This window comes from Canis lupus, chromosome 6 (assembly GCF_048164855.1).
Source record: "Canis lupus baileyi chromosome 6, mCanLup2.hap1, whole genome shotgun sequence".
Classification (NCBI taxonomy): domain Eukaryota; kingdom Metazoa; phylum Chordata; class Mammalia; order Carnivora; family Canidae; genus Canis; species Canis lupus.
Window position 1 is genome coordinate 28185583 of NC_132843.1, and position 27071 is coordinate 28212653.

The 27071-nt window shown below is 35.8% G+C and overlaps 1 protein-coding gene across 18 annotated transcripts in view; it reads left to right on the plus strand.

Annotated features, from left to right (window-relative positions):
* Positions 1 to 27071, plus strand: part of KIAA1328 (KIAA1328 ortholog) — a 366532-nt gene that overhangs the window by 112430 nt on the left and 227031 nt on the right. The window lies entirely within an intron of this gene.

The window sequence follows — 27071 nt, forward strand, 5'->3', positions numbered from 1 at the left end:
TGAGAGAGAGAGAGAGAGAGAGAGAGTATGTGTGTCTTGCTTGGAGTTATTTGAGCTGTTTTGACTGCAGTTTGTTGTGTTTCATTAATTTTGCAAAGTCCTTGACCATTCGTCCTCAGATATTCCTTCCACCTTTTTTCTCTCTCTACTGTCTCTCTGATGATACATGTTTGATATGCTACCACAGATCTGGGATGCTTTGTTCTTTTTATCTTCTTTGTGTTTCATTTTGGATCATTTCTGCTCCCTTATTTTCAAGTTGATTATTTCCTGGGCTATATCCAGTCAGCTGATAAGGCCATCAAAAGGAATTCTTTATTTATTTAATACCTGACATTTTGTGTTTAAAAACAGCAGAGACTGAAGTAAATAGTAGTTTTACTCAGAAATGGACGTCTTTCTGTCAGGCAGGCAGTTAACGTGCACTTTGAGTCATTCTAGTCAGTGGTTGAATTGGATGTGGGTTTTATTGTTACTATAGTTATCCTCACTATACCAGACTCCAAATTTCCCTAGAGGTGGGCTTCAGCTACCTTCTACTTAGTATGGGTTCTAGAGTACTGGCAGGTTTTTACGAGCATTCCTAGTGCCCAGAAGTGTTTCCTGACCTTCTTTCTCATAGAAGCTTCTAGGAAAGCTTTCCATGATAGAAGAATCCAAGAAATGAGCAGCTTTGTAACATTTATGGGATTCTCCTAGGTCTCTTGCTCTGTTATTATTTCTTGTAAGCCCCTGTGAAAGATCTGATGAGTGAGTGCATACCCTTCTTGTGTCTGATGCTCCCAGGAATGTGTAAGCTGTCACACTAGCCCACATGCAGTCTTCAATAATTTGTTTAAATTTTCAGGTGTTTTCTTCTCTGCTTTATGTGATGACTACTGCTTCCTTTGGGTTATGTGTCCTGTGTCTCCTTAGAGAGGCTTGTCACCTTTTGGAATTCAGTTCATCCAGTTGTCTTGTGACCTAAACTCTGATGGCCCCGAAAAAAAGTTACAACCTACAGATTGTCTGGCTCTTTCTCAGTGTGGAAGCAACATTCTCTAGAGACTTTCTACATTCTAAACGGGATGGACCTCCTTTCTAATCATGACATATCTTTTACACATGAGTTAAATAGTTCTAAGACAAAAGTAATTCACCTGTAGAACTGCTTTTTCTAATTTTGAATCTAATAGTATTAGTCTAAAAATAATAAAGTAGTAGTAATTTAAAAACTAATGTAAACTAGTAGTTTTAAAAATAATTTAAAAAATAATAGTAGCAATAAATGTTACAAAGCTCCTCATTCCTTGTGCTCTTCTGTCATGGAGAGATGGTATAAAGTGTGCTGTGTAATGAAGTTAGTTGTGCATCAAGATTCTTTGATTCTGTAGTGCTAGAAAAATGGACATCCTGCCGTGCTCTGCACCTAGTTATAGAATCTACTTTATAATTAGTGTTCTACTTTTGGATTAAATCTGATCAAAGCAATGACGACTCATTTTTGCCTTAATCCTTTTTCAATTTTATTTTTATTTTTTTTTTCTTTTTCAATTTTAAATACAGGATGAATAAAGAATATACCACTCAAAGTGATTCTGAATATTATGGTATAGCTTAAATGCTGTAACATTTCCATATAATTCCATAGCAACTAGCAGTAATTGTGAGTGTTAAAGTAAAAAGTAATGTCCAGGTGTAGGGCCCTACAGTTTACCACAGCTATCAGTTTTTGTGATATAATAACATCTTTGTGTTTTGGCTATTTAGTATATTTCTCCATTGGTTGCATATATTCCCAATCACTAAGAATGGTGCCATGGCTTTCTCTTCCAACATCAATTGGAATCAATTTGTTGGCTTAACAAACCCAACATCAATCCAGTGAAAAAGCAAAAGAAGAAAAAACAAATGGGAAAAATCTCCAAACAATAAAGAAGTCTTTGGCTAGGGCTTGGATTTATAAAGACAGTTCAAGGCATCTGGACCTTTTGCTTTCCAAGTAGTGAGAGGATTTCTGGTATTAGTGGCCTCATTCTTGAGGTCCCTTTGCTCTGTAACATATTTGAAGATTTGTGTTTCTCTTAACTTTTAGAATTGTGAAATATTAATTTTTTTCCAGCTTTTATTTTAAGCCAGAAACAAAGTGGTCAGCAATTTGCTTGCTATTTTGTGATGTTTTTGCTGTTCTTAGCTGTAGGGAATATATGCTGCAGTGTAAATTTTTGACAATTACCAAAATAGCTTAGCTATTTTATTTTCTAAAATGTTACTTTTGTTTTAACATTTAACATTTTATTTATACTTTTTTATGTATTCTCCATAAGAATGTTTTTTTGCTCCATCAAATTCCATCTTGCATTTTATATTACACAGAAAGTATGATGTATAATTTAACAAAATCAGTTATAAAAGATTTAAACCATATGCACTTAAATGTAATGGCATTTTTCCTACTTTCTCTCTGTGATCCAACCTTTTCTATCAGTTTATTTTAAACCTGCAAGGGAGTGTAGAGGAAAAAATGTATAATATGAACAGAAGAATTAGAATCTTATTGAAAGTAAGCTTGTGATGTTGCTTATTGTTTTTATGACACAGACCACCTCAGTGACCGTGAACATTTGTAATATTCCTTTGATTTGCATTAGAAGTTCGATGTTTTATTCAAGTATTTCTCTAACTGACATTTACAATAATTACCAAAAGCCCTAAAAGAGAAATGAAATCCAGCAGTAGATGTGGGCAAGTCACTCCATAGCACATTCTGAGGCATATGCTCTGAGATAAGAAACAAAGAAACACAACTGAGGTTCTCCATATTATGTGCTTTTTGCGTGCAGAATCAGAAGATGAAACCTTACTTTGAGATCGGAACTGGTTTCAAATTCCATTTTTAATCAGTGTATAAAAATGAATATGGGGCACCTGGGTGGTTCAGCGTCTAACTCTTCATTTCGACTCAGGTCATGATCTCAGGGTTGTGAGATTGAGACCCGCGGCAGGCTCTGTGCTGGGCGTGGAGCCTGCTTGAGATTATCTGTCTCCCTCCCCTCTTCCCTTCCCCCATAAAAAAAAATGGTGAGTGTATATTCACACTTGAATATGTGTTTATCTGCAGTAGGTGTATTTAGTGCTTTTTACCTGCAGAAGGTCAGGCTTCTAGACTTCAATAGTAGAGCAACATAAACTCAGTCAAAAATTGAGGGTGAAAGAATAAGAAAAGGGGAATTTCTTTAGCCAGTTTTGTTTATTTTCAAGAGTGGAGATGAGGTGAAAGGATAAATTGGCTCTTTTCCTTGTTTCTAGTTTTTGCAACATTTCTTAATCTCTTTTTCAGTCATTTCGGTTTGCTCTAACGTGTGCTTAGAGCCCCATCATTACCCTCCCTACCACTGATAGTCCTGTTTCTGCCCACAAACAAAGGATCGTTTTATTGCCATGATGATTGATGGTATTGAGCACTGTTTCATATATCTGGTGGCCATTTATATATCTTTTTTGGAAAAAGAAAGTCCTTTGCCACTTTTTAAAGTTGGGTTATTTAGGGTTTTTTTTGCTCTTGAGTTATATGAGTTTCTTGTATAGTTTGGATATTAATTAACCCTTTAAGGAGTACGTGGTTTGCAAATATTTTCTTTCATTCCATAGATTACCTGTTTATTTTGCGGATGGTTTCCTTTGCTGTGCAGAAGCTTTTTAGTTTGACGTAGCCCCACTTGTTTGTTTTTTGCATTTATTACCATTGCTTTTGATGTTCAATCCAAAACATCATCACCAAGAACAGTTGTCAAGTCACTCACCAACTATATTTTCTTCTAGGAGGTTTATGGTTTCAGATCTTCAAGTTTTTAATCCATCGTGAGTTGATTTCTGTGTAAGGTATGAGATGGTGGTCCAGTTTCATTCTTTTGCATGTGGCTGCCCAGTTTTCCCAGTGCCATTTATTGAAAAGACTGTCCTTTCCCCATTGTATATCTTTGATTCCTTTGTCATAAATTAATTGACCATGTGTTTGGGATTATTTCTGGGCTCTCTCTTCTGTTTCTTAGACCTATGTGTTTGTTTTTATTCCAATACCATACTGTCTTGATTACTATATCCTTGTAATACAGTTTAAGATTCGGGAATATTATGCTTCTAGCTTTGTTCTTTTTTAAGATTATTTTGGCTATTTGGGGTCTTTTGTGGTTCCATACAAATTTTTGGGGTCTTTTGTGGTTCCATACAAATTTTTTTTTTGTATTTCTGTGAAAACTGCCATTGGAGTTTTGCTAGAGATTGCATTGAACCTGTAGATCATTTTGGGTAGTATGAACATTTTAACAATATCTGTATATTTATTTGTGTTCTCTTCAATTTCTTTCATCAATGTCTTATAGTTTTCAGTGTAGAGATTTTTTTTATCTTCTTGGTTAAATTTATTTCTAAGCATTCTTTTTGGTGCTATAGTAAATGAGATTGTTTTATTTCTCTCTGATAGTTTCTTGTTGGTGTTTAGAAACATGACTGTTTTTTTTTTAACAAGATTTTTTATTTATTCATGAGAGACACAGAAAGAGAGGCAGAGACATAGGCAGAGGGAGAAGCAGGCTTCTCTCAGGGAGCCCAGTGTGGGACTCGATCCCTGGACCCTGGGATCGTGCCCTGAGCTGAAGGCAGACACTCAAACTGCTGAGCCACCCACGCATCCCAAAAACATGACTGATTTTAATATATTATGTTTTTTATTCTTCAACTTTACTGAATTAGTTTATTCCAACCATTTCAGTGGAATCTTTAGGTCTTTTTATATATGTAATATCACGTTACCTGCAAATAGAGACAGTTTTATTTCTTCCTTTCTGATTTGGATGCCTTTTATTTCTTTTTCTTGCCTAATTGCTCTGGGTAGCACTTCCAGTGGGGAATTATTCCTTTATAAAAATCAATGAAAGTAACAAGGATGAAGCTTAGGGAAAGGAAAATTATATGTCATTGCAATACAATGAAATAAGCTCTGTAATATAATTATTTTTTATTTAAAAAATTAGTCCAAGCTGGTTTTCAAAGAGCTAATCACTCTTAAAACCAGTCAAAGTCATCTAGAGGCAACCTTCTTTCTGAAGGTCAAGTGATTCTCACTCATCATTCTTCAAATCTATTTTTCATAAAAATCTAAGGGAAGGGACAGCAATAGTCTTTCTAGTTCTCTAGCAGAGGTTGCAAAATACAGCCTACTAATCCAAGATACTGCCTATTTTTGTAAACAAAGTTTTATTGGAACACAGGCATGCTTATTGTAAAAACGCAATTGTTTTTCTTATCTTGCTGATTGTGATCTTTAATACTTATGTTCAGAATTCCAACATTTCACTTTAAGATATTATATCTTTCTCTTTCTGAGTAAAGCAAAAGCAGTGAAGTAAGAAGAAATTTATTTTTGCATTTTTGTTTGTAACTTTTTTCAGTTTGTTAACCTGAGCATACATATTTTCTTCCTTGCTGTATTTTTCTTTACTCTCCTGTTCCCTTTTTCCCTTTCCCCATTTACCCAGACCTGAAGTCATTTAATAAAACAGCAGATTTGGAGTTCTTTTGGTAAGGCTTCTCAGTTTATGTTTTAAGGAAAAGGACTTTTTCCCCTTTCATAAAAAGCTGCCCAGATAGTGCCATCTTTACCATCCCAGGTAGCATATGGCGATCTAATACCTGATGGTATCTGGAACCATGTAGTTGGTTAGTGGGAATTCGGGTTTGGTTTAGTTTGGATTGGGTTGTTGTTAGTCTTTGTTTCATTGCTTTTGTTGTTATTGTTGGGTTACGATTAGGGTTGTCATCCTTTCTAAAGATTCTGCATCATACACAGGATGGACTTGTAAAACGCAGACCAAGGAGATAGGAAAGCTTACAAATAATGCACAGTGAGTATAGACAACAGTATGGTATTATAATCGCCACACTTGCTAAGAGACTAGATCTTAATTATTCTCACAGCAAAATGAAATGATAATTATTTGATGTGATAGGGGTGCTGTCACCATAGTGGTGATCATATTACAATATATAAATGTATCAAGTTAACATGTTGTACACCTTAAATTGACACAGCATAAGATGTCAAATATACTGCAATAAAAATGTACAAAGTGTTATATATCAAATATATTTTAATTATAAAAAGCGTACCCACAAAATGAGAGTAGAAGATGTACCTTCAGCACTTTGAAGCTTCTTGTTCTAATAAAGCAGCCAAACTAGTCTTTTAAGTATATACTCTATGTATGTGCATGGTAAGAGGTCAGGGAAGATAGCTTGTGAGAATAGGGATCATTTTACTAGAGACTTTCTGGGTGCTTGGCATTTAAAATTTTATGACAATATGCATGTTCTAATGAGATGTTATAATGGTTTTCAGTAAAACTCTGTGATAGTCCTGTCTGGCCAAATCTTATAAAACAATCATTACTAACTTTTTCTTCCATAGTTTTTAATTCTTTGTAACCAGAATCCTTGGGTCCTTTTATATCCAATTAAAGAAAAAACATTAACTCTCTCTAGTTTTTTAAAATGTTTATCTAATTGATGAAATATGTCCTGGACATGTAACATAAGCATGAATTGCTAAGGTTTCTATTGCACAAATGTTGGCTGCTTTGCATCTATATGTAAGAAAAACATTTTGAAGGAAAAAAAACATTTTGTATTTTATACATACTTATATATGAAACTGGTTTTTTTTATGCTTTTTTTTTTTCCTTTCCGAAGGAAATTTATTTAAATTCAATTTGCCAACACATAGTGAAACTGCCTTTTTAGGAACTAATATTTAGTCATATTTAATCAGTTTTATCCCAGATATCATTTGTGATCCATTTATCCATCCTTATTTATTGGGGTCCAAACAAAATAGCAAATTTAAAAAAAACATTTTAGTGAGTTTGCTATAAAAGAGCTATGACTTTGGTGGCAGGGAAAACTGCTTAACTGTAAAAGTGCAACGTAGGCAGGAATGGAGCCTCGAACTTCGCCATAGAAGTTTAGATCAGTGGTCCTCAGACTTTAATATGTACATTCATCACCTGGGCAGCTTAGTAAAATGTAGACTCTGATCCATATCTGGAAAGGGACCCAGGATTTTCCATTTCTTACAAGGTCCCAGGTGATACTGATGCTGTCCATGAACCACACTCTTAGACTTCTGCCTAACAGCAAAAGTTTTCTCTATATACAACATGTCAATAATGTTGAAAAGTTAAACCCACGTAGACAAACTGCTAATGCTGAGGTATACTCTGATAAGGAAGACATGCACTTGCTTAAGCTTGCTGTGATTGTGAAATATTAGTTGTAAACAGAGTGATAACTAAGTGAAGGATTATGAATTCCTGAAGGTTTTATCCTGGCTTCCCTTTTATCTAAATGTAATGGTGGTATTTTTCAGACAACTGGAAAGCCTGTAAGAAAACTCTATTTATCTTTGGTGAGAAAATCTCTTTGGGCTGTTTGTGTTCCCTTGAACCCTGGTCTCCTTAACAGATTGCTTATTTTTCTTATGTAACTTTTTGGCTGATTCAAGTTTTGAGTGACATATGAACACAAAACAAGGTGTTTTTTTGAGTCATTTGGACCTTTTCCCACCAGACTTCTGGAAAGCATTTGGTTGTCAAATTAGACCAGGGGCACAAATTATTTGGTATGATTAATAGCTTGAATGGGAAAAGTGGCAGTATGTCTGTATGTATGTATAAATTTTTTTCCCTTCTGAATTTTTATAAAGTTCTATAACTGAGGATGAAGCCTTTCTAAAAAATAGAAAGTGTCAATAATACTCCCATGGAAATAGACACATAAAACACAGTGTTTTAACTTATAAAATTTAGATAATTATTTGTAATTGCTCTTGCCCTATCCACAAATATAGTAAAGAATTTAAATTTTACTATTTATTATACAATTAGTTATACTATAAGGAGTAATAGGCATTCTTAAAAGTCAACACACTGCAAAATCATGCCCCCAAAACCCCACAGGGCCTATGGGAAAAATGAGTTTAGGGGCACAGCAACACTCAAAAACTTCATCAAGGAAACTTTTTTTTTAAAAAGAGAACCTAATAAAAATGATACCATGGTTTTATACATACTGAGGTATGAAGATATGCATAAATACTACAATAAATACAGTACTTTCCTTGAAAATACATGCAAAATGCTCATGGAAGTAGACACGGAAAGAGTTGCAGCTTGCGAGTTGCTGTAAAATATAGAAAGGTTGAGGAGATTGGATGGGAAGTTGTAACACTAGCTGTGGGTAGGTGTGGCTCCTAACACTGGATGAGGTATCCTAGCTGGTCTGTAGATGTCTGAGGTGTGAAGCTGGCAGGCATGTGTTTGTGTATTTATACTGGGTTTGGGTCACCTGGGTGCTGTTTTCTGCCTGCGTCTAGGGTTTCTCATGGGTGATATTCACATTATGTTCATAGTATTTCCAAATACACCAAAAGCACTTCTTTATGTTTTCAAAACAAGTGTTATAGCAGAACTGACATTTTGTGAAATCTCCCACTTGGAGAAATCACTTTTTATTTTATTGCAATTCAGTTGCACAGGCACCAGGGGGAGTAGTAAGTTCACATTTCGCAACAGCGCTGACCAGTGCTTTTCTTAGTTTTGCAGCTGCACATATGGTAGATTATTATCATTTTATGGTTACAGTTATAAGCAATTTGGTAGAAAACGACAGCTAAATTATGCAGTGTTACTTTTATTTGTTTTAATTTTGCAATCTAAATATATTTTTTTAAATGGGAAAACAAAAGGCAAAATAATTTTTAGTAGTAAGTAACTCTTCTGTAGCTTAGTCTTGTGCCACCCAGTGGAGCTTGCATTTCATTTTTAATCGATCTCTTGTGTATGATAGAAATTGGAGCATATAGCTGGGAGATTATGTCTATATTCTGGGGAGTTAATATTTTCAGCCACATTATCATGACTCCTACTACTTATTAAAAGGGAGATTTCACTGGCAATTGGATTGACAAATACATGAAAATTTAAAAATCCTCTACCATTTCCTAGACACAGAACGTTCCTAAATTTTATTCCAGGAGGCATCCCTAGAAACACTGCCAAAACAAATTTACTTCCTTAAGCCCTATCAGGATTTGGTACAGTGCTACACAGTGCTACTGGGTACAGGCATCATGGCCTGTTGGCATCTTTACATTAAACCCTTTTTTGAGTTGAAGGAACTAATAATGTGCCAGGGGAAAGATGTGCAGAATACCTGTCTTATTTGTTTGGGATTGGTATATTGAAAGAGAGTCTTAGATAATTGGTACCTAACACATGTATGAAGGTCACTGTAATTCAACTTTGAATACATATCTAGTATAAAAGAATATATTTGCTTGAGTAAAGGGACTAAAAAATTTTTTGCAGTATTTATTTAATTACATAGCTACTTTCATTATTAAACCTTTCTTAGGTATTTCCGTTGACTTGTTCAGCATTAAAACCTGCTGATGCCTGTATGGTGATCTGTATATCTTCTATGCAGTCTCATTTCTACATGGTCTATGTATTTCAGAGACATTACCTGAATTAGGGGAAGGACATATCTATCTGTCTATTGAACATTGAAAATATTAAATCCAGTAAAGTAATATAGTACTTATAATCTTTATTCTGTTAATATAAACAGGTCATGTCAGTGATTTTACTAGCATGAGGGGTTATTTAGCATTTTTCATTGCTTTTAAATTTTTTTACAGTTTTAAAAATATTTTATTTATTTACCTGAGAGAGAGAGAGAGAGCCACACCGGGGTGGATGGGGGTGGGGTGGGGTGGGGGAAGTGGGAGGAAGGACAGAGGCAAAGAATCTCAAGCAGACTCCACACTGAACATGGAGCCAGATGCAGGGCTTAATCTCACAACCCTGAGATCATGACTTGAGCTGAAACTAAGAGTCAGACACTTAACCAATTGCACCACCCAGGCATCCACGTTTAGGTGTTTTTTGAACAGTTACACCCGTAATACTAGAAAAGAACTTGTCTGTTAGAAAATCAAATATTACTGTAATCTTTTTGATGCCAGTTGGTAAAAAAAAAAAGATTTTTTTTTGATGAATAACATAGCCTTTAATTTATTCAGTGTGATTTCTTTTTTCTTGTACATAGGTAACCCTAACTTAATTCATTTGTATTACACCATATGTCACACTGGATTCACTTCAAAGAGTAATCAAGTCAGGAGCTAATTGTTAAATGTTATTCTCTATTAAAGTAAATTTTATGTTTCCTTCAAATGAAATGAGTATGTATTAGCACCTTCTTTATATTAAAGTAATATCATCTAACAATATTATTATGATGCTCCAAACAGTAGTAAGATGTTAAAACTTTTTTGGAGTGGTAAACTTTTGTTATTTAAAATATAAAAATCCAACAATATGATTTGAAGATACTGAGAACAAGTTGAGAAGTTAGAGCTTTAGCAACTATCTTATTTATGTTTTATAAACCATTCAAGTGTTGAATATGCACATGTATGCTTCTGGGTAATAATCATGTCTGTAACCTGGGACTGCAACAGAACCTCACATTACACTGCTTTTCTTGAATATAAGGTTATGGGAAGAGGTAGTGAAAACAGTAAGTTGCAGGACATTATTTTAGGGAATATCTGCATTTAATTGTGAGTATAGGAAGCGGAAAGTCACTGAAAGAGATTTAAAAAGGAGCAATCAGTAAGGAGAAAGTAGATTGAGTCAGTAACTCAGAAACCAGGAGAGGAGATCCTTTGGAGAGGGAGAAAGTGCCCAGCAAAGAAGATGAAACCCCAAATCAGGTTGTTACATTTAGCAATTAATAGGATAGAGGATATTTGTCATGAATACAATGTAAAAATGTGACAGGACAGGAAAACATTATATCAAGCCAAAGACTGAATTGGAAATGAAGTTGAGATGGTAAGTACAGATTAATCTTTTAGAGTTTTGGTAATAATGTGGAGGAGAGAGAGAGAGAGATTGGGAGCTTATGAAGAAAGTATTACTTAAGGAGAGCTTTTTCTTAGAGTGCACTTAGTTGAAGGCTTATGGCAAGGAACCTTGCCAAAGCTGTTGAGAGCATGAAAAAGATAAAATAATTTATAGGACAGTATCCAGATGACACAGAAGAAAGTGAAGTCGGAAACACAGATGGAAGAAAAGTTTGTCTTAGAAAGTATCCATTCAGTCATTCATTCAACATTCATTGAATGCTGAGACTTGAGGAAATGATGTATTGAAATGAGAGTTGTGAAGAAGTTGGGGATATGTAACAAAGTCTTGTTGGTCATCTGCCTTTTCAGTGAAACATTTATGAAATACTTGTTTTAGAGAAACACTTTTAGTTTGTACTTAAAATTAGTAAGTTCTCGCTTTGGCAGCACATATACTAAAAAAAAAAAAAAATGAGTAAAATTTTTGCTTTCAAATGTAGTTGCTGAAGCTATTATTCCATAGTTATTCCATTATAAGTTTCTTCTTTATCCTTATCAGACATTGTTAATATTCAGCTGTCAAACATAATTTGGAAAATTTAAGAGGGGAAGAAAGAAAGCCTATTTATCCATTTTCTACTCTTTCTGTTCTTTCTTCCTTCTTAATGTTCCAAAATTCCTTCCTTCATTTCCATCCTTTGTCATTCTCTTTTAGAATAGATCTAAATATAGATCTAAATTCTATTAGATATCCTTCCTTGGAGAATTTCTTGATTTTTTTCTGCACTTTTGAAGGATATTTTTGCTGGATATAGAATTCTAGGTTGATCATTCTTTTAGCACTTGAGAAATGTGCCACTTCCTTTTGGCTCCCGTGTTTTGTGATGAAAATACACCGTCATTCCATTTTCCCCCTTTAAATAAGCACAGCTTCTCTTTTGCTTTCAAGATTTCTCTTCACCCTTGGTTTTCAGAAGTTTGGTTATGATGTATCTTGACATGAATTTCTTTGGGTTTTTCCTGTTTGAAGTTTGCTCAACTTCTTGACTCTTGTCAAATTTGGGAAATTATCAGGCATTAGTTCTTAATATCTTTTTCCCGCTCTTCCCTCTTTATGTTCTCCTACAACTCCAATGACATAAATGCTATATCTTTTATTATACTCCCACTTGTCCCAGAGGCTCTGTTCATTTTCTTTTTCAGCCTGTTTTCTCTCTTTTGTTCTGATTGGATAATGTATATTGTTCTCTCTTCAACTTCACCAATTCTTTCCTATGTTCTCTCCATTCTGTTGTTGAGCCCATCCAGTAAGTTATCCTATTATTGTGTCTTTTCAGCTCTAAAATTCCCATTTGATCATTCTTTATATTTTCTATTTCCTAGCTGAGACTGTTTTCATTTGATTCAAGCATGTCTGTAATTGTTTATTGAATCATTTCATGACGGCTGCTTTAAATTCCTTGTCAGATAATTCCAACATCTATGTCATTTCAGTATTGGCATCTATTGATTGTCTTTTCTCATTCAAGTTGAGATTATCCTGGATCTTGGTATGGCAAGTGACTTTTAATTGCATTCTAGACATCTGGGTGTTATGACATCTTTTCTGACATCACACCATGAAGGAAAGAGCAGTCTTCCCCACTTTAATTTTAGATGGAGGATGAAAATTCAGCTCTTCTTTAGACCTCTGCTGTTACTACCCTGGCTGAGAAGGGCAGAGGCTCCCCAAATGGCCTCCACTGTCACTTCTGGTAATGTAATGAAAGTCTTGGCTTTCTACTCAGCTTCCTCTTATACCACCCCACCAAGGAAGGACATCTCATTAAAGCTCGATGGGAGTTGGAATTCAGGCTCCCTGTGAAGCATCTATTAATACTAATGAGGCTGAACAAGGTGGAGGAGAGAGACAATACTTCCAGATAGGGATTAAAATCCTGGCTCCCCACTTAGTCTTCTCTGATAACACCCCAGCAGAAAGGAATTGTGGAGTAGAGGAACACCTAGAAGTCCAGGTTTCTCACTTAGCCTTTGCTGATGGAGGTAGAGGTGGGGTTGCAGTGTTTTCTGTGCAACTTGACTAGAGTAAGTCAGTTCTTGCCTAAAAGTTTTCCATTTTTCTAAGCTTCCTTCCCCCCCCTTCTTTTGGCTAGTAGAATAGGCTTTTCTTAGATATTTTGAGTGTGTTTGTGTCCATTGGTATTTCTGAGTTGTTGACTTATCAACACCTAGTATAAGATATTTAAAGCAAAAACAAAACGAGGCAACACACCACTGTGTTGTTCTCCAGGGTCTGAGGTCCCTAGCCTCTACCACCTTCTCTCTCTCTCTCTCTCTCTCTCTCTCTCTCTCTCTCAGTGTTCTTATGTTTGTCTTATATGTGATGTCCAGGGTTTTAACTGTACTTAGTGAGAGAATAGGAAAGATTATGTTTACTCCATCCTGAAAGGGGAACCCTCTTGCCCTGTTGGTGGGAATGTGAACTGGTGCAGCCACTCTCGAAAACTGTGTGGAGGTTCCAAAAAGAGTTAAAAATAGATCTGCCCTATGACCCAGCAATTGCACTCCTGGGGATTTACCCCAAAGATACAGATGCAGTCAAATGCCGGGACACCTGCACCCTGATGTTTCTAGCAGCAATGTCCACAATAGCCAAACTGTGGAAGGAGCCTCGGTGTCCATTGAAAGATGAATGGATAAAGAAGATGTGGTCTATGTATACAATGGAATATTACTCAGCCATTAGAAATGATAAATACCCACCATTTGCTTAGACGTGGATGGAACGGGAGGGTATTATGCTGAGTGAAATAAGTCAATCGGAGAAGGACAAACATTATATGGTCTCATTCATTTGGGGAATATAAATAATAGTGAAAGGGAATAAAGGGGAAAGGAGAAAAAATGATAGGAAATATCAGAAAGGGAGACAGACCATGAGAGACTCCTAACTCTGGGAAATGAACTAAGGGTGGTAGAAAGGGAGGTGGGTGGAGGGTGGGGGTGACTGGGTGATGGGCACTGATGGGGGCACTTGATGGGATGAGCACTGGGTGTTATCCTATATGTTGGCAAATTGAACACCAATAAAAAATAAATTTATATATAAAAAAAATGTTTACTCCATCCTATGTAGAACCAGGAATCCCTCTGTACTAATCTCACTTTTCTCTTAATTTTTTTTTTTTGCCAGGGTACTTGCATGGTTTGGTCAGTTAAGCATCCATCCGACTCTTAATTTCAGCTCAGGTCTTGATCTTGGGGTCATGAGTTTGAGCCCTGTGTTGGCTCAAACAGGCCCAGCATGGAGCCTACTTAAAATTTTTTAATTTAATTTAATTTATTCTTTTTTTTTTTTTTTTTTGTTATTGACTTGGCTCAATTTTCTGAACATATCCTATTATAGTTAATGTCTTTAGTCCAAAAGTTCCCTCCTCCCAGTGCAGTTTTGGGTGAATTGTTTTAGTAGGCAGAGACTAACTGTATAAAGTTTTTGCCTCCTAATGGAACTGCTTAAAACAGTCAAAAAATATAGTATAATTCACTGGCTTTAACTCTTCTGTTCATTACTTTTGAATTTTATGATAGATTCAAGTCTCTATTATTGAGCATATGTAGTTAAAAGAAAACCCTAGATCTCAGGAATAATTTTTTAAATTATTTTTATTTATCTCCATAAATTAATAATTTATTTAGCAGTCAATAATGTTAAAATAGTTAAATCAAAACCTAACTCCACGATTTTAATGACACTGTAAAACTTTTCCCCTTGAATGTTTTGAGCTGTTTTTTTGTAACATTTCTTGAGTGGAGGGTCAAGCAAATAATCTGGTTCTTTACCAGTTTTTAAAATATCATTGTGCTAAACAGTCCACATAAGCTCAATTATATTAGGAACCAGTGAAGTGAAGTTGTTCATAAAATGCTTTATTACCTTCAGTCTTTGCAGCATTTGCTGAGTTTAGATAATAAACCTGCACATAGAAGTTACTTAATTTTTCTCTGAGCAATAATTTACATTCGTGAGCAGTAGACTGTCATTTTCAAAGAGGCAAGAAATGATATATTCCTATTTCTTTTTCCAGTTTAACCTTAAAATGGTAGGTGTGATTCCATTCTATAAAAAAATATCCTTTTTTACTCTAGTTATGAATACTGTTTTATGGACATCGTTTGATTTTTACTTAGAATTATTATACTGGGTCATATTTTCATACTTCATGAAAAAGTGCATGCAACTCTGGCAAGAGTGCTGTCCCCCAAGGCCATAGCTAATGGTCTGGCAACGTTAGACTGAATTCAGAAATCCTACTGCAAACATAGGCTTAGCAATGTGCTTGGGCAAGTAGATACTGGATATCTGTTTGAAAGTAGAAGAGAAAAATGTGGTTGCTTATGTTTCCCATGGACTCTTCCCCAGTATAAATTCTCAAGCCCTACAGGTAATGTTTGGTAATTGTTTTTACTTCAGCAGCCAGTCACAATTGAAATGTTATAGTGCTCTGAAAATCCAGAATATTGCTTCCTTCTAAAGAAGAGAACTGGTTGTTTGACATCTCCTATTTTATTTCCTATATGCTTCTTTCCAAAACAAAAGCAATTGGTCAAAAGAGAAAAAAAGCCCATCATACTCTAAAGATGGGTGAAAGGGAAGAAACAAAGGAATCTGATAGTGTGTTACATACTTTGGTGTACAGGAAGAGAACAGGCTTTCTCACAGATACGGAGGGTACTTAGAAAGACATGCACATTCAGAGTGTGGTGCCTACAACAGCCATCAAGATCACTGAGAAGGAAGCTTGTTGGATACGTAGAACATTGGGCCCTACCTCAGATCTGCTGAATCAGTATCGGCTAACAAGAATCACAGGTGATTCCTATGTACATTACTTTTTTTTTTTTTCCTATGTACATTACTTAATAGGAAACACTGAGCTAGTGGTTCTAGGACTTTACTCCAAATTTTAGCTCCCTGGCAGGTAACCTTAGGTAATTTGTTAACCATTCTGTGCAGCAAATTTATTTGTAAAAGAAGACTAATAATAGCACTTAATGTTTTTTTTTCCTTTTAGTAAGAATTAAGTATATAATAATGTCTCTAAAACACTCAGAAGTATCCTGCGACCAGTAAAGCCAGCCACAGATGCTCTAATTCACGTACCTATTCCTGGTAATAAGCATTTAATTTTGTGCTAAGTAGTGGTGGTATCCAAATCTTATAAGAGAACTCTACTGGGAAATCTGAAGAAGAGAGATGATAAACCCAAAAATTATAAGAGCTAGAAGATGAACTGTATGAGGAAAATATAGTACCACTGGATTACTTTGTTTGAAAAAGAAGAATAAGGGATCTCTTAAGCTCAGTTTATATTTTCACCTGGAAATGAATGGTCTTACATAGCAGCATAAATATTTCAAGTAGACAAGGGAATATGAAGAAAGGAAAGTATTATGTGTATTAATATTGATAGTTCAGGGAAGGTTTTAATGTAATGACAAGAATGAAACTCTCCTGCTTGAAGCTAGGAAACAGAGTGAAATGAGATAAGTTCTTTCTTTTTTTTTTTTTTTTTAAATTTTTATTTATTTATGATAGTCACACAGAGAGAGAGAGAGAGGCAGAGACACAGGCAGAGGGAGAAGCAGGCTCCATGCACCGGGAGCCCGACGTGGGATTCGATCCTGGGTCTCCAGGATCGTGCCCTGGGCCAAAGGCAGGCGCTAAACCGCTGCACCACCCAGGGATCCCAGATAAGTTCTTTCTAAGGAGCTTTTAGTCTATTCCTCATGGCTGAGCTAGTCGGCCCCACCCAGCTTGGCATGTTTAGCTCTGCTTTACAAAGCATCATACACGCAGCTTCACTTATTGTCCTTTCAGAGTCTAGAAAACTTAGTGTGTAGACAGTTTTCAGTGGTCCTAATTGTCAAGAATATACCCTTTCTGAAATTGGAAATTTTCGAGTGTTAATCATTGTTACCACATTTCACCTTATAATAGTTGGGCAAGGGGTGAGATATTAGCCTTCTTTTTCTGTATTTCTAGACTAGTTCCTGTAACTCAGAAAAGGCTGAATGATTTTTTTTTTTTTTTTTAAGGCTGAATGATTTAAAGCAACCTTCCAAATGAAGAAAATATTTCTCCTTTGGGTCTAACTGAAACGTAGAACCTTTAAACAAAAGGTTAATTTTTAAGTAAATTAGAAGCAAGAGAAAATGCATGGCTTTCAGTAGAACTGTTTTTGCGGCCTTATCTTTAATATCTACCATGAATGCTTGTATATGTGTGTCATTAGAGTGTTATGTGAAAAGGAAACTCTGAAGAAAAAATTCTTTGTCAATCTGGCACATTAATTGCCTGCTTTTTAAGTTATCTACATATGAACTTTTAATTGTGACTGTCCTTCCGTTTAAGATTGAAGAGTTAAACCTCCAGTCTCCATTATGTTATTGATTTCCTGAAAATCTCAGGGTCTGATGATCTGAGCAAAGACGGATTCTCAAATATTTCAGTTCTGAGTCTGTTTCAGCCCCATTCTTTTTTGCAACTGTACCAAAAGTAAGGTAGAAACTATGACATTTAGATGACATTTAGATGTCATAGTTTCTACCTTACTTTTGGTACAGTTGCAAAATTAAAAAAGCAGGGTGCCTGGATGGCTCATTCATGATCCCAGAGTTCTGGGATGGAGCCCAGCTTCTGTTCCCTGCTCAGCAGGGAGTCTGCTTCTCCCCCCTACTTGTGCTCTCTCACTCTCTTCCTCAAGTAAATAAATATAATCTTAAAAAAGCCAACTAAAAAAGCTAGTTAATTTCTCTAATTAGATATCTTTCTGTGGCTCCTGTTTTTGTTGCTGTTGTTCAAACAGAACAACTAGAATCCTGAAGAAACTGGGTGAGGTTGGGACACCTGGGTGGCTCAGCAGTTTAGCACCTGCCTTTGGTCCAGGATGTGATCCTGGAGTCCCGGTATCGAGTCCCACATCAGGCTCCCTGCATGGAGCCTGCTTCTCCCTCTGCCTGTGTCTCTGCCTCTCTCTCTCTCTCTGCATCTCTCATGCATAAATAAATAAAATCTTAAAAAAGAAAAAAAAAAAGAAACTGGGTGAGGCATTTCTCTTCTTTTGTAAATGTCCAGAATATTGAGTTTTCCCCTGTTTGTTTTGGCAATTTGTTCCTCCCCCCCAAAAGATTACTATTATCAGGAAATTGAAAAACACTGTGGCCTTGCACTGAATTTGCCATACATTTAATTAAAGGGAAAATTTCAAACTTGTATCAGTGGGTTGTACTCCAGCACAGATCACAACTTAATAAAAGGGTGTAAACATTTATGTGAAATTCTTGTTTAGCTCTGCTAGTCAATTCATCTTGGTATCATTTCCTCTTTTACCAATAATCCATTTTTAGTTGCATATATTGTCATTGAGTGCCAAACTAGTTATATAATTTGGGCCTCTGTTTATCTTAAAAAATGTATATTGTTTTTTTGTAGGGAGGGAAGAGGAAATGATTGTAAGGTGAGAAATATGACATGATCAGAAGCCATATTTGCTTCAAGATGGGAAAATCTTATGAGTTTAGGACAATTTAAAACTTTTAATGAATCTGTGTTTTTTTAAAGTATTCTCTTGGCTAGTTTAAAGATTATGTGGTTTGGTTCAGTTCCCAACCCAAACTGAATATGAGATTCAGTAGACACCCCTTTACTTTATTTCACTACCAAACATTTTTAAAGTTCCTCCTGGGGGATCCCTGGGTGGCGCAGTGGTTTAGCGCCTGCCTTTGGCCCAGGGCGCGATCCTGGAGACCCGGGATCGAATCCCACGTCAGGCTCCCGGTGCATGGAGCCTGCTTCTCCCTCTGCCTGTGTCTCTGCCTTTCTCTCTCTCTCTCTGTGACTATCATAAAAAAAAAAAAAAAAAAAAAAAAAATTTAAAGTTCCTCCTGTATACTAGAGAGATACCAAAATTAAGATACTCTGATTTCCAGGAGCATGCAGTCCCCTTCAGGTGTAGTAATATCAAATATTTATTTTTGCTGTATGCTATTTACTATAATAAAAGTGTTTAACTCTGCCTGGGAATTCAGAGATGGAGGAAGAGATGGCATGGGTCAATTTGAAAGCATAAACTGGAATTTTGTAGGTATAAGGATAGGCGAAACATTCTAAGTAGAATACACAGTATATGCTATTATTTTATGTCAGGTATATGTGTTCAGAGTGAAGGAAGTTCCTGCCATAGTGAAAATCTTTGAGTTCTTTATATTCCCTGGGAGTCTTGTGACTAATGGACTGTATTAGAGTTGGACCCTCATGGTCACCTGTTTTTATCTCAAGGTGACCCTGAGTAAAACATCTCTTTTTGTCCAGAAGCTTCTCTCTTTGATGTGAAAAATAGCCTAAAAATAGCCACCTATCAAAGCAGTGGGGGAGATAGTGAATAGCTAAGTAATGTCAAACCTGTGTTCTGGCAAGGATCACCAGTAGCTTCCTCAGCTCTCCATCTTTAGCTGGTATGGCCTCTGCTGTTTTGGAAATACTTGACAACATCTTTATTGATTCCTTTTCCTTTGCCTGCCCTTTATATGTTACTGTTATATTAGCCCCCTTATCTTTTCTCATTTGGAAGATTTCTTTCTCCAGGTGGCTTTCCCTTGCTCCCCAGTCACTCATCTCCTTGGGGAGTGCTAGCATAGCATGACATAATATTCTTGCCATTATTTCCATCATTCATTATTGTAAGTATGTGTTTGATTACCTGCCTTCCTCCTGGATGATAAGCTCCCTGCAGGAGACAGTGTTGCTCTTCTTCATCACTATATGTCTAGTATCTGGCACAGTCTCAAATGTTAATGTACTCAGTAAATATGTTTATTCAATAAATATTTATTGAGTACCTATTATGTAGGCTAAAGGATTTGGTAAAAAACAAAACATGAATATTCCTGCTCTATGAAGCTTATTTGTTGAGTTAAAAAAATGAACAGATGAATGAATGAAACCACACGTTCCTTGGACACTCATGCATTCATTTGGTCAGCCACCACCAAAAGTAGCTGTGATTCCACCAAAGTGGAAAGTGATTAACTCCCAAATTCTCTGTTTCTATTGAGACCACTTTTCTGAATTCCAAGCCTAGGGATCCAGAGATCCTGCATTGGCCATCTCAAGTGAATGCTCCCCAAGCATCTCTAACTCAGTGTGTCTAACGCTTATTCCCCCCTTTACCCAAACATTTTCTTTATTGTGTATTCTGTCCTGGTAAAGGTAATTGTGCACCTAACACCTAAGTGTGTTACCCAGTTCATAAGCTGGAAGTGTCTTAAATTTCCCTTTAAAACTCCAACCTCCCTACTTTCTACCACTGTTCAATTTAGGTCCGTTGCATCTCTCACTTAGACTGTTGTGACAAGTTTCTAACTGATTGCTTTGATTCTGGTCTTAAGCTTTCCAGTCTACCCTTCACATGCCCACCAAAGGTATCTTTATAAAATACAAATTGGTTGTAAAACATCAATGAGTTATATGGAAATAAAATTCAATAACTTAGGGTAACATTCCAGATCTGACCCCTCTTTGCCTCTGCAGTCTCTTCACACATCTCCCTACTTATGACCAGTTAACCATCCATGCTGTGCTACTTGCGCTTCCATTAGTGTGCTTATCAGTTTCGTTTTTCCATGCCTTTAGTCCTGATGATCTTTCAGCAGAGAGACTGCCCCCATCCTGCCCACCCAGTGCATCAGTATACTCCTTTTCCAAGATTTATTTCTGGGTTCACATCTACTCTGTTCTGGAGTCTTTCCTCCTGCCTTCCTGCAATATTGTCAAAGTGACCACTTACCCCCACTTTTTGAAAAAAAATCTCCACTGTATCCTGTTTAAATGCCTCTCCTAGAACATGATCTTTGTTTTAATCTTTCAGCTCCTTGATATCATTTTTTTCTACCTTTATTGATATATATTTGACATATAACATTGTGAAATTTAGGGTGTACATGTGATGATTTCATATATGTGGAGATTGCAGAATGATTACCATAATAAGGTTAGTTTGTACATCCATTACCTCCCTTATTTGTGTGTGTGTGTGTGTATGTGTATGTGTGTGTGTGCTGAGAACAGTATCTTTTAGCAACTTTCAAGTATACAATACAGTGCCTATTAACTAGAGTTACCATGCTGCACCTTAGATTCCCCAGAATTTATTCATCTTAAAACTGGAAGTTTGTATCCTTTCACCATCACTCATTTCTCTCAACCCCCACCCATTAGCAACCACCACTGTTTTTTATGAGTTCAGCTTTTTAGATTCCACATATAAATAAGATCATACTGTATTTGTCTTTCTCAGTCCAACTTATTTCACTTAGCATAATAATCTCAAGGTTCATCCATATTGCTACAAATAGACTTCTTTCTTTTTTAAAGCTGAATAATATTCTGTGTGTGTGTGTGTGTGTGTGTGTGTGTGTGTGTGTGTGTGTTTCACATTTTTAACTTTATCTGTTGACAGATATGTAGGTTGCTTCCATGTCTTGGCTATTGTAAATAATGCTCCAGTGAACATAAGGATGTAGATATCTCTTTAAGATAGTGACTTATTTCCTTCAGAAATAGGATTGATAAATCATATACAGTACTTTAATTTTTAATTTTGGGGGGACTTCCATACTGTTAGTGGCTGTATCAATTTACATTCCCACCAGCAGCACACCAGGGTTCCCTTTTCTCTACATCCTTGCCAACACTTATCTCTTGTGCCCTTGATCCGTTTTCACAAAATCTATTGAATGTATGCTTTGTGCTCTGTGCTATGCTAAGTTCTTTTCGTTTATTAGCTTATTTATATTCATAATTGCCCTGTTAGGTGAGGTAGGTATTATCATCTCCAGATGAGGATGTCAGAGAAGTTACTTATCCAAAGTTACATTATTACTGAGCACCAGAATGAAAGATTTGAGCCGAGAATGTTGGGTGACACTTAAGCCCATGCTCTAGTCACTCTACATTACTACCTTTGTTAAACAACTGGAAGAAACGACAGGCTTTTTAAAAATGATCTTTTGCTACCCTGGATATGCCTATCTTTGGCACAAAGGTAGATTTCTGTTGGTATATCATCAGATCATACTAACGGTTTGTCACCTGACTTAATGACCACAAATACATGGAGTTGTGTAGAGAGTTCCTGGGAGTCTAACCTGATGCTTACGATTTTGCTTATCACCATGAAACCTATGGTGGAAGAAGGAAGACAGGAGGAAACTGAATAATAGTAGAAAGAAGAAAACAACAACAAAAATGTAATAAAAGTAAGTTTTTTGCAATGATTTATTATGGCAATTTTCAAAAGTTGACAGACTAGTATAATGAACCACCATATATATGCTACCTCGATTTCACACTTAGTGACGTTTTGCAATATTTGCTTCACGTCCTCTCATATATTTGCTTTTATTTTTATTATAAATTTATATAAATATACATATATCTATATAAACTTATACAGATATAAATAAATTTATTTACTTACATATATAAAAACTTACTTGCTTACTTTTTTCTGTCCAAGTGTTATATGTCACCCTAAATGCTTTACATTCATCTCATAAGATTAAGAACATTTCACTTTATAAACCACATTATGATACTTAACAAAATTAGCAGTAATTCCATAATATCAGCTATTGAGTCAATATTCCAATTTCCCTGGTTGTTCCAAGAATGTCTTTTAGAGCTATTTTTCCCCTGAGCTACGGTCCAGTCATGGGCCAGAGGTTACATTTGGTTGCATCTTCAACCTGTAGGATAGCCTCCAACCCCCACTGTTTCCCCCCATGGAATGGACTTTTTGGAGAGTTCAAAGAGTTTGAAGACTACTTTGCAAAATTTCCCATATTCTGGATTTGTCTGATTGTTTCTTCTTGCTATAATTTAACTTGTTCTGTTTTTCTCATTTCTTTGACCTTGAAGTTAAGTTTACAGATTTGATTAAATCAAAATAAAAACATTTGGCAAGAATATTTCATTGGCAGTATTGCCTACCTTATACATTAGGACGTATGTAATTTTTTTTTTATGTATGTAATTTTTTATTTTTTTTCACTATTAGTGATCTTAAATTAATTCACTTTGAATAATGACTGCCAGATTTCACCATTTAAAAGCACATTCTCTAAGTAACTACTCTTGACACCTTATATCTTATTTATTAATCTTTCATCTACTGGTTTCAGTCCCCATTAATGATCCTTGTCTGAATGAATGATTACATTGGAGGGTGATTTTTTAAATTTGACCATTCCTTCCAAGTAAGTAGCTAGGATTCTTCTGTAAAGAAGATCTTTACATATTTCCCCTTTCATGCTTTTCTGGTTTTTTGAAGTATGGTGATACTTTGGAAGTATGGTGAACTGGTAAATATTTATTTATTCAATTTGCTATTAAAGTCACCCCTTCCAATGCTCAAATTGTCCCAAATTTAACTAATGAGAATCTCCTTCAGAATTGCTTCCATTCTGTTTGACAAGCTCCCATCTATTTCTCTTTGCACACTTTTTTTTTTTTTTTTTTTTTTTTGCAATATAGCATAGCAACATGTTTCAACTTACTTTGTACTTTCCATACTCCAGAATGGGAATTAGCCATTTTTCCAAGGAGTCATGGTTCCAAAAAAGGAGAATTGTTGTGTTTTTTATTTGTTGTTGTTGTTTTTGGTTTAATGATTCTGTTTTCCCCTCCCATATAGACCTTCCCTCATTGAGTTCTGTATTAAATCAGAATCCCTAAGTACCAGATCCCAGTATCCCAAATATCCAAGGCAAGGGTAGGTTGGGGTAAAAGAGTGGTCTTTGCTATGCCAGAGGAAATCTTTCAGCTTAAGGCAGTCACTTTCTACTTTGGCAGCCTACTAGTAATGTATCCTGTCTCTGGTCCTTTTCCCTTTACCTCTGATTTTTCTCTCACATGACTTTTTTTTCTCCCTAACTCCCTATTCATTCTACTTTGACCTTTACTTGTATTTTTCTACATAATGCATTTTGGAGTTAAGGCTTACAGCTTTGCAAAATGACCATTTCCATCAGCCACTTCAGCTAATTAATTTGATATTTAGGTTTTGATATGATCTTAATTTATACTTATGTTTTTATGAAGATTTCTTTCTTTGATGAGATTGTGATGACTGCTATTTCTTTCAGTTCTTGAATAGCCATTGGACAGATTGCCTGTATGTTAGATTCTTGTCAGTCACGGTTTGGTGTACACCTTCTCTTAGATGGGATGTTCTATATCTGTTGCATTCTTTTCTGTCATTTGGCCAGGATTGAGTTAAATATATCTTTTTTATTCTCAGAATACTCTCTCTCCCAGTGAAGAAAGCATTTTACCCACAATTTCCTTATGTAAATCTCTCTCCAGATGGAAGGGTAAAGTCTCATTGTGTTAGGAAAATAACTATATTGCCTGGACATATATTTTGGATTTTCCAGGAAAAGGAGAGCATTTCAAAATCTGGTGAATCAAGACAGATATAAAAAACTGATTAAGGATAGGACTGCCTGTTTTTATATTCTGCCGCATACATAGCATGTTTAAATGAATTTGCCTATAATTTGTCTTTAAATGCTGACATTTAACTCTTAGGCTGTATAATTGTGCTGGCTTTTTCCAGAGGAAAATTCCTATTCTGCATCCAAGCTAATATGTTCATCTACTATAAACATTACTGCCTATGGTAACAGCCAGACTAAAAAATTCTTTTTATATACATCATAGCTGGCAGGAACTCTTGGGACCACTGCACATCATTCTCGTCTTTTGAAGCTTACTGACAAAAAACATGGCAATGGAAAACCAGCCTGGTCTGACATACATTGACTGTGAAATCCTATTAGCTTATTTAGAACACTTTTCATTCTATTGTTACTGTTTTTACGATTCTGAGTATTTAGCAAGCTCTTCTAATTAATGTATTCTTTAAACTTAGTAACCTGTCCTTTTATTAAAACCGCTGCTCTTCTACGAGCCATCTCTGGCTCCTTTTTTTTTTTTTGTTAAAGGTTAATAATAAGAATAATGAAGCAATTGGTTATTTATGCAGTCATGATTGGCAAAAGTTATTAGAACAGGAACCTGCCCAGAGGCAATGATTAGGTTATAAAAATGTTAAGGAATACTGAAACCAGTCACCATTTTTGACATTTACAAAATACTATTCCCACCCTTAATCATGATGAGCTGTTGTAAAAGTATTTATACAGAATAATCTCATTGGACAGTAAGTTTTATACCAACAGCATACATAATAAGTGCGAAGGGGGAGAGTTAGAAATTATCTGAGAGAAAAATGGGCCTGTGGAGGAAATTATCACAAGAGAAGGAATAGAAATCTCTCTTGGATGGAACTGTCACCCACCCCTGATCTGCACAGTTAGGTGACCTTTCCAATTTAGCATCTTCATCTTGAGCACTTTGCAAGTGTGAGGAACTGTAGGAGAGAGTATACCTAGTTAGGTTGCTGTGTTCTTCATGTTAGACCTGAAAAATGTAGAGAGGTATATTGGCCAGGAAATTTCCTGATTATGGGTTTATTAATGAAACATTGACTTAATTGACATTATACAATAACAAAACAAGGAGCACTTGGGTGGGTCAGTGAATTGAATCCCACATCAGGCTCCCTGTTGGGAGCCTGCTTCTCCCTCTGCCTGTCTCTGCTTCTCTCTGTGTGTCTCTCATGAATAAATAAATAAAATCTTAAAAAAAAATCTAATTAGAATCCCTTTGTGTTTAATATAGGTAGAACTTTCTTTGTAAATTAAGCATAATTATTTTCACCAAAATAGTATTATCACTTCTACTCTGCATCTTTTGTAGTTTTATTGAGATATAATTCACATATAATAAAATTTACCCTTCTGAAGTGTTCAGTCTACAGCCATGCCACCCTGAATGAACCCAGTGTGGTCTAAAGTGTGAAATTCAGTTGTTTTGACAATATTCCCAAAGCTATGCAAACACAACCATCTAATTCCAGAGCGTGTTCATTACCCCCCCCCCCCAACCAGTACCCTTTAACAGTTGTTCCTTATTCCCTTCCCCCACCCTAGCTGCTGGCAAACACTAATGTACTTTCTGTCTGTGGATTTGCCTATTCTGGGCATTTTGTTTCCTTCAGCTCTTCTCATATAATATGTACTTCAGAAAATTGGAGAAGAGAAAGTGAACATGGATGAATATAACTTTTATTTGTGATCTTGTATACTTAGAACTGAATATTCTTTCCCCTAGTTCATTGGAATAGATATTTAAAACAATAACAACAAAAAAACCCATCTTTATATTAATAAAATCATACAATATGTGATTTTTTATATCTGACTTTGTTTACATAATATATTCAAAATTCATCTATATTGTAGCATGTAGCAATACTTTGTTTCCTTTTATGGCTGAAGAGTGTTCTGTGTTGTATAGATATACACATTTAGTTTATCCATTTATCACTTGATGACATTTGGGTTGTTTTCACTTTTTCACTATTATGAAGAATGCTACCCTGAATATTCATGTACGAGTTTTTGTGTAGATATATATTTTTTATTCTCTTGGGCTTATATCTAATTTTTTTTTTAATTTATTTATGATAGTCAGAGAGAGAGAGAGAGGCAGAGACACAGGCAGAGGGAGAAGCAGGCTCCATGCACCGGGAGCCTGATGTGGGATTCGATCCCGGGTCTCCAGGATCGCGCCCTGGGCCAAAGGCAGGCGCCAAACCGCTGCGCCACCCAGGGATCCCTCTTGGGCTTATATCTAAATGTGTAATTGCTGAGTCATGTAACTCCGTGCCTAACTTTTGAGGGCACCGCTAAATTGTTTTCCAAAGCAACAGTGCCATGTTACATTCCCATTAGCTATATATATAGGAGGGTTGTAATTTTTCCATATCCTTGTCAAAGTTTTATATTGTCAGACTTTTTAATTATAGCCATCCTAGTAGCTGCAAAGTATTATCTCATATTGTGGTCTTGATTTGCATTTTCCTAATGTTTAATGATATTGGGCATATTTTCTTGTGCTGCTTGGACATTTGTGTATTTTCTTTTGGGAAATGTCTAT